A 16,242-nucleotide genomic window follows, 5' to 3' on the forward strand; every position below is an offset into this window, starting at 1 on the left:
ACTTTAACTATTATTAGTAAAATCATGGAATGTGCTGAACTATCCAAAATGACAATGGAAATAGAAAATAAGAATGAATCCGAGTTCTACAAGGCCTGGGAGAAGTGGTACAGATGGCTATCCAACACGAATGACAATAAAACAGACACCAACTGAAAACTCTTTAGACCAAATACAAACTAGATGTTCTGTCTGAGTTCAATCCCTCTGATATCTATCTATAATCTACTAACAATGCAATATGCAACCATCCTCAATATACACACCCAAACCCACAACACTATAATTTAAAAATATGTCGTTAAACTGCTATATCGCAGGTATCATCCCTTTCCCTTTCCCCACTCAAATCCTACCTTATCTTATCTAACCATACTAATATATTACTAAATAAATCTATAGATACGAAACTATAAAACGTTAAATATTAAGTATAACATGGAAATGTACAGTTAAATGTTTAAAACTGATATACAATAAGTTATATATCTTATGCTGAAATATGTTTATTGTTCTGTATCACCCTTACTTTTTGTATCCCTATTTCCCCCCCTTTTTTCCCTTTTTCTTTTTCCTTTTTTTTTCTTCTCTTAAAAAATCAATAAACTATATTTTAATAAGAATTCTAGACACAATTTTGAAACAGATCCCCTGTCCAATCATAAACTGGCTGCTAAAAACAGCAGGAAATATCAAAAGAAGCGGAGGATCGGTTGAAATCTCTGAAAAGAGGTGGATATATTCCCAGTAGAAATGCTCACCTCTCTGAGAGCAATCCAAAGAAAAAGCAAGTAGTTAATGTTGTGGTTAGCTCTGGCCCAGCTCCTGCCCCAAGGAATGTGCAGGTGGATGTGGGGGAGACATCCACATGCCGCAGGCCTGTTTTGCTCCCAGTAGAATCTGCCGACGAAGTCTCCTCTGACCAAGGAAGCGTGAGTGACAGGGAAGAGGGGAGTTTGGCAGACAGCCCAGGAGGAGATCAATCATCTGTATCATCCTTGGATTCTGAACAAGAATTAATGACACATCCACGCATGCGTAGAGTGATGCATAGGAGACAACAACTGAAGGATTATTACAAGAGAAAATGAGGCCACCTGTAGTTGGGTGGGGCTGCTGTAATTAGTGCTGCAGATAAAAGTGCAACCTGGTGTTTTAGCCTCATGGCAGTTTATCTGATTCATTGTTTCGTCAAGATCGTGGTTTTTGTGCTGTTCAAGATTGTGTGTGGACTCTCTGGACTTTAGAATTGGACTCAATTTCCCAGTTATTGGGTGAGCAATTGGATTGCATTTAACCTGTGCCTTGAGTGTACCAGAAAATCCCTTTGACATTTTAAATGGGAGCTGTTTCTATTTTTCTGTTTATAAAAACTTTTGGATTTTCCTTTTATCATGTGGTGTGTGTCTTCCTGGACTAATTACCCTGCAATTACGGGTGGTTGAAACACGCCGGCAGAACAATTAAGCTACCTTTTTTGCTCTTATCTGAGAAGAGATAAAATGCAGCGTATAGAAGGAAGTTTATTTGGTCACCTACCCAAGAAGAAGAGCCATTTACTATCTCTGTGTTGTTCTGCAATCTTGCAACGTTCTGCTCGTCTTTATCTTTTGCTTCTGGTATGAAGACCAAAGGAATGCCTCCATGTCCGCAACTAATGGTTAAAAATTAAAAATAGCCCTTAGTGCAAGCATCTCCAACCTTGGAAACTTTCTCAACCTGGCGGCTGGGACCTCTTTGGGGGCCAAATGACCATTTCACACGGGTCAAGACAAATTTCCCATGGTGTTAAGAACTAAAGCTTCTATTCTGGCACCTTGGAACATATTTTTCTTCCCCCTAGGCTTATAGAATCTATACATGGTATGCTTGTATGTATGAGTGGTTTTTTAAATTGGGGTTTTTTAGATTGTTTTTAATATTAGATTTGTTTACATTGTCTTTTTATATTGTTGTTAGCCACCCCGAGTCTTCGGAGAGGGGTGGCATACAAATCTAATAAATAATAATAATAATAATAATAATAATAATAATAATAATAATAATAATAATAATAATAATATTTTTACAATCTGACCAATCAGGCGTTTACAGTAGGAGTGTCCTTCTGACCTTGCTGCCAATCAGCTTAAAGCTCTGTTGGGAGACTTGGCGCTAGACTTGTTGTCGGAGGTCACCACAACTTGAGGAACTGTATTAAGGGGTTGCGGCATGAGAAAGTTTGAGAACCACTGCTTTTAAGACTTGTGGACTTCAACTCTGGAAAGTTGCCAAGGTTGGAGACCCCTGCCTTAGTGCACTAAACAAACAGGTTCCCCAAATATGAAGCTGATTGCTTCCTTCTGATACATGGAAGGAGCCTTCGCTCTTTTGATTCATCGGGAAAGAAAGAAGCACATACCTTTTGGGAAAAAGCCTGCAGAGAAGACATCCCTATGGCCTCTGTAGGTTTTGGCAAGGTGCGTGCATGGAATCGTGCAAAGGTAAGAAAACCAGGAAGTCCTGCTGTTCAGTCTCCTGCCTTCCAGCAAAACATCTTTTCTTTATGGGCCCGGAGACAGGATAATTTTCATTCACCTTTCTAAACGGCTTATGCATTAGCCTGCCTCTCTAACATCACCATTATCATTTTCTTATAACAGCGCAAAACATTAACAATTAAGCATCGCGAACTGACAGGATGGTTAGCAACATTAGTCCATGCACATCACATTTGAGCAACACTTTTCATATTGGGCCCTTTTCTTTTTAAAGACTAAATAATAATATTGGGTCCCCACGTTATTAAAAAAAAGTATTTACTTCTTCATTTAGGGGTTTAGGGATTATGGGGTAGTGATTTCTGACAGTCTCAAAATGGGTGAACAGTGCAGTCAGGCGGTAGGGAAAGCAAGTAGGATGCTTGGCTGCATAGCTAGAGGTATAACAAGCAGGAAGAGGGAGATTGTGATCCCGCTATATAGAGCGCTGGTGAGACCACATTTGGAGTACTGTGTTCAGTTCTGGAGACCTCACCTACAAAAAGATATTGACAAAATTGAACGGGTCCAAAGACGGGCTACAAGAATGGTGGAAGGTCTTAAGCATAAAACGTATCAGGAAAGACTGAATGAACTCAATCTGTATAGTCTGGAGGACAGAAGGAAAAGGGGGGACATAATCGAAACATTTAAATATGTTAAAGGGTTAAATAAGGTCCAGGAGGGAAGTGTTTTTAATAGGAAAGTGAACACAAGAACAAGGGGACACAATCTGAAGTTAGTTGGGGGAAAGATCAAAAGCAACATGAGAAAATATTATTTTACTGAAAGAGTAGTAGATCCTTGGAACAAACTTCCAGCAGACGTGGTAGATAAATCCACAGTAACTGAATTTAAACATGCCTGGGATAAACATATATCCATCCTAAGATAAAATACAGAAAATAGTATAAGGGCAGACTAGATGGACCATGAGGTCTTTTTCTGCCGTCAGACTTCTATGTTTCTATGTTTCATCCCAAAGGCAGTTTTTCAGTAGCCAGAGTTTCCAATGCAGCATTAGAAAAAATTTACCCCCCAAATTACTACCCTTCTCTTTCAAAAGTTTGATTAAGGATGCCAAAGTGCTTGTATAAAAAAGGTCAGTTTACCCTTTTCGCTACTAGAGGGGATTATTCTAACATGACATGTTTGCCTCCTATTGTGAGTTGCGAAAATCCCTCTGTATCCAGTGTGTTTTGTTTGGATTGAGATGGCATGCGGCTGATGTCTGTGACCTTCATGGTGGCTTAGATCCCTGGCTGGCACTGATTTTTGATTTAGTGCCGATCTGCTGCGCTTGTCACAGGCTGCAAGGTGCTTTCCATGCACTAATGGAACAGCTCAAGGGCAGAGGGGCCCTGTAAATGTCTATCTCTCACCAGCAATGTGTTAAATAGAGAGCTGAGTTTTCTACATGTGAATGACAGACACTGAAATTGCAAAGGAGAAGGAAATCTAGGGCAGCCCTGGGAAATAAGGAAAAGCAGCAACTGCAAAAGTGCAAACCTACTCTTAATCCCAGGTGCTAATGAATATATATGCAGAGTGTTCAAACAGAATGTTTAAGACAAATACGGATAATATATCTTCATTTAATAGGAGGGGGATAACAGTTGTGCATTCAAGATGCCATATTAAACACCATTCAAGTAAAGGGAATCTCCCTGGGATAGGTTTGTGCTTATGTGTCCAGCCATGCATCTAAAGTTGCTAATAAATTTTGTTCCTTAATGATACATTTGGGGGGGGGGGGGTATTACAGAGAGAGAAGGAGGAATTCAACCAGAAATTTTGCTTGGTAAGAAATCATCAAATTATTTTGCATACTGCCCCAAGCCAAAATTAGGAAGGCTAATATATTTATCATCCTACTTTCATTGTGACATTTCTATATAAAATGCAGCCAACTCTGTGATATTTACTAGGATTAAATTGCCATAATAGCTAGTTGCAGATATCTTTAAAGTATTGATTAAAAAAAATTAAATACAATACATAAATGGAGACCGTGACGATAATGCACACAAATAACCCCAAAATTGGTTTTTTTAAAGATACGATTTGTAAATCGTCAGTATCATTTCAAATATCTGAACATGATCTATGTGTATTTTAGAATGTAATTCAAATGATTGATGCCAGCTGGGAAGAAAATTATTAAGTAGGCCTTAATGATCACTTGAAAGGCATGAATCATATTTCATGAAGTTGAACTCTTCAGAGAACTAAACAGTCTTTTGAGAGATCAACAAAGACAGAAGAAGTCTATTTCAAATCCTTAGCCTTGAGCTCAGCAAAACTTGCTCTGATCTTCGCTCCAGAAGTAAGCAGATGATGTGCCGTAGGCAGTAATGGGCAGCCAAAATTTTTACTGCCACACTGCGGGTGTGGCTTATTTTGTGGGTGTGGCTTAGTGGTCATGTGACTGGGTAGGAGTGGCTTGCCGGCCATGTCACCAGGTGGGAGTGGCTTGAACGATCATCATCGTTCAAGTGAACTGTTAAGTCCTCGACTTACAACTTTGCCAGTTGTAAGTGTCACTCGCCAGGATGACAATTTGCTTTGCGTTTCCTGCACTCTCCTTCCTGAGTCGCCCCCCCACCTCAGGCTAGGTAGCTAGATGAACGGGTGCTGCCAGAAGCATAAATGCTGCCAGCGCCGTTTCCACCAACGCCTTCTGCTTTCACCTCAGGCGGGAGGTGGCCACGTGAGGATGGAAGGGAGCTGGGCAGGAGAGATGGAAGCTTGTTCAAGGCCAGGAAGGAGGAAAGCGGAAAAAAGCAAGGAGCCCAGGCGCAGCAGCAGCAGCAGGGAAAAAAAGGAGAGCCAAGCAAAGACCAATAATCCAGGAAGTGACAGCCACCAATCAGCTGGAGCTGCCCACACATCTTCATTTCCACCAGTGGAACTGTGTTCCACCCCATCCTGCCTGCTGCCCACCCCTGGCTGTGGGGTTGATTATTTTAGTATAGGATGAAGGAAGCAACTCCACCATTAACAAACTGGTGCTAATATTTTATCCTCTGCTAAATGCCAAATCTCTTTAATCAATGGCAGGCAGCAGATGATATTTGGATAATTATGGATAAAATATTTTTTTCCTGGGATGACGTCAGTGGTGGGATTCAAATTTTTTTTAATTACCGGTTCTGTGAGTGTGGCTTGGTGAGGGTTCATGTGACTGAGTGCGAATTGCCAACTCTACATCACTCACAGTAAGGTCAAGGGGGCATAGCCAACTCAATGTCACCTGACCAAGCCATGCCCACCAAACCATATGCACTTCATTGTCTTCCAATTGTTTAATCCATTTTTTCCCTTTTCCTTCTTAATCATGTAGGCTAACCACCTCTCTGGTTTATTTGCATGTTCAAAAAAGTTTTGTTTAGTCATTTTTATTTTCCTTGCCATCACTTCATTTTTCATCATAGTCATTATATGAATCTTTAAATCCATCATATTTTTAATCTTTTTATTCTGAGTATCTTTTTGAAGTTCCTTTTATAGTCTCTTATATTCTTCTTCTACTTTTTTTCTCATATTTTCTCTGTTTGTTTCTCTTTACTCATATATGTCATGACTAATCCTCTGATATATGCTTTCACTGTATCCCATACAGTTTGAAGTGAAACATAACTCTTTTTATTTTCTTCAAAGAAAAATTTCATTTCTTTATCTATAAATTGTTGAAATTCTTTTTCATGCAATATTTCTTGATTTAATGTCCACCTAATTCTTTTCTTTTGTCCTTTCCAAATTGTTGTTATCAGTTTATGGTCAGCCCATATACCAATTTCAATATTTAATTTTATATACTTGATAATAAATCTATTGACATCCACAACATATCTATTCTTGACCATTACATAGAGGAATAAAATATATATTGTTTCTTTTGTGGGAACTTCCCTCTCCATGCATCAAATACATTTAATTCATCTACCATAGTAAAGAATGATTTTGGTAATATCTTCCTTTGTCCCTTGTTGTTTTTTGTTATCTTATAGTCCAATTCAGACTCTACAATAGCAATAATATCTCCCATCATGCAAATATTTTCATAGTCTAATTCAATTATTTCAGCATGTAGCTTAGAGTAAAATTTATCTTGTCATGCATTTAGTGCATAAATTGCAAATAATTTTATTTTTGTTATTTGTTACTATTTTGACCATCAAAATTCTTCCATCTTCATCTGTGTATATACATTTTGTATTCTTTTTTTGTATATATAATACAACTTTTTTACTTTGATCTGCCAGTGCTGAATATAAATCTCCCAATCTTGCACATTTTAATAATTTCTTGTGTTGTCATCTAATATGTACTTCTTGCTAATATATTATAACCATTTTAATGTCCTCAATTTATTAAGTGTTCTTTTCCTTTTTATAGCCGAATTCAATCCATTTATGTTTATCTAAATCATCCTAATCTCCTCTTCCATGTTCATCTATTTCAGTGTTTTGGCTGATCTAGTCAGCCGCACATTCTTTGCTCTTTTATCTCCATAACCATTGGTCCTTCCAATTCTTTCTCTTCCGTCTCTTCAATGTTGGCTTGCTTGTTGTTTTGTCTCATCTCTAATATCTTCTTGAAATTTAACCTCTCTTTCTCCTCTCAGTCTTTCCTCGCTCTGTTCAAAATATTGTCTATAAAATATTTTAGTTTTTTCCACTGTGTCCAATCTAAATCTCTCTTTATGCCAAGCCAACATTATCCCCTCCAGAATTAGCACCTCTCTCAATCAAACTTCTCATCAAAAATTGATATTCTCTTCTCGAGTCTCTCACTCTTCTTGGGACCTGTTTCAATGCCACAATCTCCTTTTCTTTGTATTTGATAATATTATTTTTTAGCTTTTGTAAAATCTTTGTTCTGAATGAATTCTTTGAAAATCTTATATGCACCTCTCTAGGAAGCTTATTTTTTATTGCATATCTGGTGTGGACTCTATATATTTTGATGGAGGAAAATAAAGAAAATATACTTAATGATATTGAATCTTTTCTTTATTTTTCCTCCATTGCTTCTGCCAAAATTTCTGCCATTATCTCAGCCAAGTTTTTTCCTGTCTTCCATCATATTTTGAAATCATAAATAATATTCAGAACAATCCATTTCCAATGTTATAAATGTCCTTTCCTGCCTTTTATCTAATTCTGTGAGTCGATCATCCAATTCCTCCATCTTCTTCTCCATTGCTTCAATTTTCCCTTCAACCTTTTGTATCAAATCTTATAATCCAAATATTTTGTAATCCAATAAAAAGTGAGAGTAGTAGAAGGGGAAAAAGGAATAAAAAGAGAATAAAAATGAATTCCAGTATATTCCAATAAGAAGGACAGGGAAATAGAAAAAGCCAACCTCCCCCTCCCCCCAAAAAGATTGTATACAAAAGGGATATAAAAATCCCTTTAAAAGAAAATAATAATAATAATCCAATCCTCCAATAATCCAATTATGGATACAAGAAGAGAAAGAAAAAGGGATTAAGTTGGTGTGGTATATGAAAATGAAAATGCAGTCAAGATACAACAAGGATGTTAAAACAAAGGGTATTAATTTAGAAATGACAGAATTAGATGACTCACAGGAACAGATGAAAGATTAATTTAAAAACTATATAATTATTTACTATATATTGATTTAGAGCATGAACAACTGAAATAAATGGTAATAATATGGGCAAGAAATTTCAGCCACATTATAAAACTGGATAAATGGCAACAGCTTTGGGAAAGAAATTATAAATAATCTATGGCAATAGCATACAAAGAAAATATGTATAAATATTTTATAGACGGTACAAGTAACTGGAAAGGCTAGCTAAAATGTTTAAAAAGATAAATCTATGAAATGTTGGAAATGTCAGCAAATACTGGGCTCTTTTTATCATATGGGGTGGACATGTGCAGAAGCTAAAGTGTATTGGAGCTTAATTCAAATGTGGATAGAAAAAATGGTGAAACAACGTACAGAGCTAAAACCAGAAATATTCCTGTTGGGTATACTACCAAAGAAATGTAATAAAGAAGATACATATTTAATTAGTCACATAATCACAGCAGCTAGAATTACATTTGCACAAAACTGGAAAGCAGCAAAAGCCCCTTCTGAAGGAGAATTAAGAAAATACTGGACTGTGCGGAAATGAATAGGTTGACAATGAAAATTAAAGATAAGGAAAATTCATATTATAATGTATGGGTGAAATTTTATGGCTGGGTAGAAGTTAAGTAACACTGACTAAATTGGAGGAAAATGTAGAATTAAAGGTGGTGGACTCAGGTGACAAAATTAGGTAGTAAAGGTGGCAGCATTAGGATAATAGTATACAGTAGTCCCTCACCTATCGCTGGTGTTACGTTCCAGACCTGGCCGCGATAGGTGAAATCCGTGATGGGGAATTTATCGACTGATAGTACTTATTTAAGTATTTATATTGTAATTGTTTGGTAAGTTTTCATTGTTTTAAGTGTTTATAAACCTTTCCCACACAGTATTTATTTTAGATACAGTATTTAAATACAGTATTTACAATTTTACATATATTTTTTTTTTAAACCTGCCGATCGAGTTCGGCGGGCTGTTTAAATCTGCCGATCGGCTTCCTCAGAAACCCGCGATGAAGTGAAGCCGCAGTAGGTGAAGCGCAGTATAGCGAGGGACTACTGTATACCCAGAAAAAAAAGAAGTTATGTATTATATGTATAGATATGGATGTAGAAAATATATAAGTCTAGAAGGGAAGGGGCAAGAGGGAGGAAGAGGAAATAGAGAAGGGAAGGGAGGAGAGGGGAGAAGGGGAGGAAGAAAATAGGAAAGGGGAGAGAAGGAGAAAGAAGGTAGAGAGAAGAGAGGGAGAAAGAAAGAGGGAAGGGAGCGTTATGAAATGGGGGAAAACAGACTGTATAGAAGTATAATAGGTGCAAAATTAGGCAATTGGTTTATGATATATTGGGTAGAAATGTATAACTATGTACCATATTGTTTGGAGTATAAGATGCAATTTTTTCCTCCCTAAAAGAGGCTGAAAATTTGGGTGTGTCTTATACTCCAAATGTAGCTCTCTCTCTGTCTCTGTCTCTCTCTCTCTGTCTCTCTCTCTGTCTCTCTCTCTCTGTCTCTTTTCCTGCCCTAAGTCTTTGCAGACTTGTTTTTATTCCTACTCTCTCTGAAAAATGTTTTGTCAGCCCTAACAAAACTGAACAGACTAAGGACGCTAGCCAAATAAATACCTGGTATGTAGAGTTTTTCCCCTATTTTCCACCCCAAAATTAAGGTGCGCCTTATTCTCCAGTGCATCTAATACTTTGAAAAATACTGTATATCTTGATATAATTTATGGTATGTGTAGGGATGTATATATGGAGACTGTGGGAAAAAAAGAAAAACTTTTTTTTAAAAGATGTAATACCTTTTAAATGTTTAGTAGCTTCTGCCTATATATTATACGAGTCTTCCACATTTTTCCAAGTCCTGCAAACTTCCTTCAGTTTCTTCTAGAATTCTACATATAGAAATGCAACATGGTAGGTGATTTAATGAAGAAATATTTCAAACGTCTTGCAAAATGATATATTGGGAGAGATTCCAACTTGAAAATGTCCCCCTAGTCGGTATTTATCATGAGTCAATTAATCTCTCTGGGAAAGGAACAATCCCATAATAGTAGCAATAAACATGATTTTATTGATTTGTCAGATTCCAGCATGGTTTTTGTTATTGATGATGTTCTTTTATCCAAAGTGAAATCAGCCATGCATTTGTCTTCTCCTTACCCAAATTAAAATATATCCAAACAAGAAGTCCTACTAAAGGACTGTAAGTAGTACCTTACAGATTCTGTCAGAAGATAATGGATCCTTGTTCCAAATTTAGCAGTAGTTCTTTAATCTGAGGCTTGCTTCTTTGGCAGTAAATGTCTTTCAGCTCTGTAATTTCAAGAGCACACACATCAGTTTTGGCTGTTGTTCAACTTGGAATTGTTGAACAGCCTACATTAAAAGATTAACGCTACCATAAAGCAGAAAAAGAAAGATCCTGGTGTCATAAAAATATCCCATTAAAGAAACAAGAGATAATACCACAATAAACAATTCTTACTTTAAGATTCAGAGATTTATTTCATGAGCAATTTGGAACGTGAACAGCCTTCATAACACAACTTATATCACTGACCCATTGCAATGTCCACTAGCATCGCTGAGTCCAGGAAGGAGTAGCTATGGCCATAGTTCCCTCTAAGCTGAACAGTGAACAATCGCTCACTTAAAAATCATCATCAACTCAGAGTTTTCCAAACCTGCCCAGAAGCCGAGAGGGAAAGAGTGAGAGGGAAGGAGAGAGAGAGGAAGAGAGAGAAACAGATAGAAAAAAGAGAGGAAGGAAAAGAGAAAGAAAAAGAATGGGAGTAAGGAAGAGAGAAAGAAAATCAAAATCTAGTTTGAAACTAGCTCAACTATTTAAGTGGCATTTTGATATTGATAGAGTTGCCCTATTATGAGCTCACTGTTATAGACACACAGTACAGTATTTTATTTTGAAATTCTCTGAGGCAAAACAGGGTGGGTTTTTTATTTGTTTGTTTGTTTATTTGTTTGTTTGTTTGTTTGTTTAATATTTCTGTGCCGCCCAGTCCCAAAGGGACTGCCGCTCAGACACTATACTTTTCCGCCCACCCCCCAAAAAAATTAGAGGGAACACTGGCTATGGCCTGTAGCCAAGAACTCATCACAAGATACTCTTTTTATACTTTTCTGCACCCCTTTCACAACTTTCTTCCTTGTTCTTTCTTACTGACAGTCAGTCTCCACCTATGTACATCTCAAACCTCTGTCCATTCGCTACTTTCAGTTTCTTATTTCTCACGGTTTTGTCCTTCTATGTCCAAATATATTTCAAAACTAGGTAGTTTGCAATATCACATTTCACAGCAACGGCTCAGCAGGATTACAAATAGTTCTGATACACTTTGAAATCTTTCCATCTAAAACTTTGGTTCATGTAGCTTTTTAGGGCCTGCTTTTTCCACTTAGGCCTTGTTGGTTCTAATAGATTTATAGCATGGATGGCGAACCTATGGCACGGGTGCCACAGGTGGCACGCGGAGCCATATCCCCTGGCACATGAGCTGTTGCCCTAGCTCAGCTCCAGTGTGCATGTGTGTGTCAGCCAGCTGATTTTTGGCTTGCACAGAGGCTCTGGAGGGCATTTTTGCCTTCCAGAGAGCCTCCGAGGAGATGGGGGAGGGCGTTTTTACATTCCCCCAGCTCCAGGGAAGCCTGCTAGGCCCACCAGAAGTTGGGAAACAGTCTGTTTCTGGCCTCCAGAGGGCCTTGGGGGGGGAGAACTGTTTTCGCCCTCTCCATGCATTGAATTATGGGTGTGGGCACTCGTACATGCGCAATAGTGTGCACGCATGCTCTTTTGGTACCTGAGGGGAAAAGGTTTGACAACACTGATCTACAGGTTATATTTCTGTTTTCCACACTGGAAAATAAATAGTAGAAATTTTCTAACCTAGGCTGCCCTACCTCCCAGATGTGGTGAAGGAAACTGCCCAGCCATCAACCCAATGTATGAAGGTAAGATTCGATGACCTTCCTGGACATCTTTTACATAGAGAATGTATATGTGAATCATGTATGAAAATTACATTTAAATCCTGCCTTTGTTCTGGATTTAAGGCAAACTATGTTGCTGAAGGTGAGCTCTTCTGCAATTTTTCTTCACAACAATCATATGTGATAAGTTAGGCCGAGAGACCATGCTTTGCCCTCAAGCACTTAGTGATTTCCATGATCTGTTTGAAACTTGAACTTCATCTCCCCAATTCAAGTCTTTTTTAAAATAATTTTTATTGATTTTTATAATAATAATAAAACATTCACACAACACAGAACAATGTGCTAAATGCTCAAAGTGCCCACCACCAAACAAGATTCGTACCCCTCCACCAAAATGGGGGCCTATTTTCTATACAGTATTCCCTCGATTTTCACAGGGGATGTGTTCCGAGACCGCCCGCGAAAGTCAAATTTCCGCCATTTTTGGCTATGAACAGTATCACAAGCCTTCCCTTAACACTTTAAACCCCTAAATTACCATTTCCCATTCCCTTAACAACCATTTATTCACCATTATTACTGGTACTCTCAATTGAATAAGACACTTAGTGATCCTGATATTTATAAACATAATTATTTATTAACAGTAATTATTTTTTTTGCGATAAAAATGCTGATTGGCCGAGATTTTGGCCAATCAGCAATGGCAGACGAAAGTTTGGTGATGACGTATGATGTCATTGGGCGGGAAAAACCATGGTATAGAAAAAAACCTGTGAAGTATTTTTTAATTAATATTTTTTGAAAAAACGTGGTATAGGCTATTCGCGAAGTTTGAACCCGCGAAAATCGAGGGAACACTGTATACCATTTTAACTTAAGAGCAATATATCTATTTACATATTATAAAGTGATTCCAATTTATTCTTTATAGCTTGGTCTCGAATTCTACTAACCACATATTCTCTTACGTTGTCCCATCGTCTCATCAGTTCCCACAGATTAGTTTCATTGGCCAAATTCATCCTCTTATCCATAATCTCAACCTGAATATGATCCACCATGTACCGAGTCTACGGAGAGGGGGGCATACAAATCTAATTTATTATTATTAATAATAATAATAATAATAATAATAATAATAATAATAATAATTTTGTATTGTCTGTTTTGTCACATCCTTCCAGTCTAGGACTATTACCGCCTGAGTGCTTTCTATCGCTGTTTCTTTTATTTCTCTAAATTCTTCCATCTCATTCCTTTTGACTAATACCATTTCCTTTGTAATTGTCCATCGTATATTTGTTTGTTTGTTTGTTTGTTTGTTTATGTATTTATGTATTTGTTTATTTGTTTGTTTGTTTGTTTGTCTGTCTATCTATCTATCTATCTATCTATCTATCTATCTATCTATCTATCTATCTATCTATTTATTTATTTATTTATTGGATTTGTATGCCACCCCTCTCCATGGACTCAGGGTGGCTAACAACAGTGATAAAAAACAGCATGTAACAATCCAATACTAAAACAACTAAAAACCCTTATTATAAAACCAAACATACATACAAACATACCATGCATAAATTGTAGAAGTCTAGGGGAAAAGAATATCTCAGTTCCCCCATGCCTGACGGCAGAGGTGGGTTTTAAAGAGCTTACGAAAGGCAAGGAGGGTGGGGGCAATTCTGATCTCTGGGGGAAGTTGGTTCCAGAGGGCCGGGGCCGCCACAGAGAAGGCTCTTCCCTGGGTCCTGCCAAACTACATTGTTTAGTTGACGGGACTCAGTGAAGGCCCACTCTGTGGGACCTAACTGGTCGCTGGGATTCGTGCGGCAGAAGGCGGTCCCTGAGATAGTCTGGTCCAGTGCCATGAAGGGCTTTATAGGTCATAACCAACACTTTGAATTGTGACCGGAAATTGATCGGCAACCAATGCAGACTGCAGAGTGTTGGTGTGACATGGGCATTTTTGGGAAAGCCCATGATAGCTCTCGCAGCTGCATTCTGCACGATCTGAAGTTTCCGAACACTCTTCAAAGGTAGCCCCATGTAGAGAGCATTGCAGTAGTCGAGCCTCAAGGTGATGAGGGCATGAGTGACTGTGAGCAGTGACTCCCGATCCAGATGGCATCCTATTAATATTCTCTTGTACTTTTTTCCAAAATTTCTGCATTACCGGGCATTCTCAAATCATATGCATACGCAGTAGCAATATCGTAGCCAATGAGGTTTATCCGAGGCGCGAATATTGCTAATTGAAACAGTTCCCCAATTCAAGTCAACACCATCATGTATTGACTGTACTCTTCTTTGACCATGGATACAGAATACGATGGACCCAGTCAAGTAGGTACAGCTCAAGCAGAGAAAATGGAAGCATAAACTAACCTTGCTTCTATGAATTTTGCATGGACTTTTGTGACTCAGCAGGTGACTCCATTTGATTAGTTCATGGCTCTGTTTATTGTATTAACTCAACAAATGGATTGTTTCATATGAATGCAGATTTGTCGCAGATAGCAGCAAAAAGTGATAGGTTCTTTGCTTCAATTTGTGCAGAAAATCCCCTTAAAATTGCCACTGAGCCAATTCAACTCATCTGAGGCACCAAGGTTGAAGAAAGTATTAAATTTAATAAAAATACTGTTAATGCACTGTTTTGTTTTTGCCCTAAGAAACACTCTATAGGTTAATATTGCCATTCGCTCTGTTTTTAGCTATAGAGCTAATGGTCTCTGTTTGTATTATAAAGGTAACAGTTTAATTGTGAACTAAGTTCTTTGGGAATGAATCCTTGGCTCCTGAAAGCTAACTTGTTAGACCTCATGTAGATAAACCCTATGCAGTTTCCTTAGAAGTAACTCTGACTGGATATATTTCAAGGCAAGTAACATTATGCAAAGCAATAAGAAGAAATAAGAAAAGAAATAAAGAAGAAATAAGAAGTAGGAAACAAACAAAAATAAATGCATGAAAAATAAAAAATAAAATATTATTTCCCGCAATGAGGGCTTGGCAATGTCCAAACAAGCAAGCTAGTGGTCAAGGCATTTGTGATCCAAGCCCAGGTTCTTTGTATGTTGCATACACATATAAAGGGGTGAAGCATTGAGGACAATGTCACAACACTGACCTCACCTGCTTTGACTCACACATCCCTCTGCAGATACTGCTTTATTTAAATTACGGTATATTGAATTATACAGTGACCTGCAGAGTAAACCTTCAAGCTAGATTCTGCATCTCTTCGAAGAGGGGGGGCATACAAATCTAATAAATTGAATTGAATTGAATTGAATCTCTGTATCATGTTTTTGGGATTAAACTACAGTGAATAACATAGAACAGTGATGGCAAACCCATGGCACGCAGAGCCATATCTGTTGGCACGTGAACCGTTGCCCTAGCTCAGCTGCAATGTGCATGTGTATGCCGGCCAAGAGATTTTTGGCTTGCACAGAGGCTCTAGGAGGGCGTTTTTGGCTTCCAAAGAGCCTCCGGGGGATGAGGAGGGGGCATTTTTACCCTCCAGGGAAGCCTTTGGAGGGCGCAACACGAGCCTACTGGGCCCACCAGAAGTTTGGAAACAGGCCATTTCTGGCCTCCAGAGGACCTCCGGGAGGGTGTATGGAAAGCTGTTTTCACTCTCCCCAGACAATGAATTATGAGTGCGGGCACTTGCGCATCTGGGATAGCGCACACGCATGCTCTTTCAACACCCAAGGGAAAAAAGGTCCACCATCACTGATAGAACATGCTTTTACGCATGGAAATTTAAGGATGCTTTAGCAAATTCTGTTTTCTAATTATATCTGTTCCAAAATCCATTCTTACACACGTCTGCATTAACTTGTGTTTTTTCTTTTATGAAAAAAAATGTATAATTATGTATTTAACTCAGAATTTTAAAATATATTTCAGTACAAAATGCATGTTTGCAAAAGTAGCATCTCTGGATGGTAAATTGTTTCTGATATTTCCTCCAAGTCTTCGGAGAGGGACGGCATACAAATCTAATACATTATTATTATTATTATTATTATTATTATTATTATTATTATTATTATTATTATTGAAACATAGAAACATAGAAGTCTGACAGCAGAAAAAGACCTCATGGTCCATCTAGTCTGCTCTTATACTAT

General features: G+C 37.9%; 1 pseudogene; it reads left to right on the forward strand.

Moving 5' to 3' along the window:
• Positions 1-14,291: 14,291 nt before the first annotated feature.
• On the forward strand, positions 14,292-14,422 carry LOC139163310 (U4 spliceosomal RNA; annotated as a pseudogene).
• The last annotated feature ends 1,820 nt before the right edge of the window (positions 14,423-16,242 follow it).

This window comes from Erythrolamprus reginae, chromosome 2, assembly GCF_031021105.1.
Source record: "Erythrolamprus reginae isolate rEryReg1 chromosome 2, rEryReg1.hap1, whole genome shotgun sequence".
Lineage (NCBI taxonomy): Eukaryota > Metazoa > Chordata > Lepidosauria > Squamata > Dipsadidae > Erythrolamprus > Erythrolamprus reginae.